Genomic DNA, 793 nt, shown 5'->3' on the forward strand with positions numbered 1-793 from the left:
TTGGGTGCAGTTTTGGTCTCCTAGTTTGAGGAAGGACGTCCTTGCTATTGAGGCAGTGCAGCGTAGGTTCACCAGGTTTAATCCCTGGGATGGCGGGACTGTCGTACGAGGAAAGATTGGAAAGACTGGGCTTGTGTTCACTGGAACTCAAGGCATGTTGGACTTCATAGCGAGAGGAGTTGAGTATAGGAGCAAAGAGGTCCTTCTGCAGTTGTACAGGGCCCTGGTGAGACCGCACCTGGAGTACTGTGTGCAGTTTTGGTCTCCTAGTTTGAGGAAGGACGTCCTAGTTTGACTTTAGGAGCAAGGAGGTCCTTCTTCAGATGTACAGGGCCTTGGTGAGACACACCTGGAGTTTCGGTCTCCTAGTTTGAGGAAGGACCTCCTTGCTATTGAGTCTAGGAGCAAAGAGGTCCTTCTGCAGTTGTACAGGGCCCTGGTGAGACCCACACCTGGAGTACTGTGTGCAGTTGTGGTCTCCTAGTTTGAGGAAGGACGTTCTTGCCATAGAGGGAGGACAGAGAAGGTTGACCAGATTGATCCCTGGGATGGCAGGACTTTCATATGAGGAAAGACTGGATGGACTGGGCTTGTACTCGCTGGGATTTAGAAGACTGAGGGGGGATCTTATAGAAACATATAAAATTCTTAAGGGAGAGAGAGAGAGAGAGGGGGGAGAGAGGGTGGGGGGGGGGAGATAGGGGGAGAGAGAGAGAGGAGAGAGAGGGGGAGAGAGAAAGGGTGGGGAGAGAGGGGAGAGAGAGAGGGGGGAGAGAGAGGGGGGAGAGAGAGG

This window comes from Rhinoraja longicauda, chromosome 39 (genome assembly GCF_053455715.1).
Source record: "Rhinoraja longicauda isolate Sanriku21f chromosome 39, sRhiLon1.1, whole genome shotgun sequence".
NCBI lineage: Eukaryota > Metazoa > Chordata > Chondrichthyes > Rajiformes > Arhynchobatidae > Rhinoraja > Rhinoraja longicauda.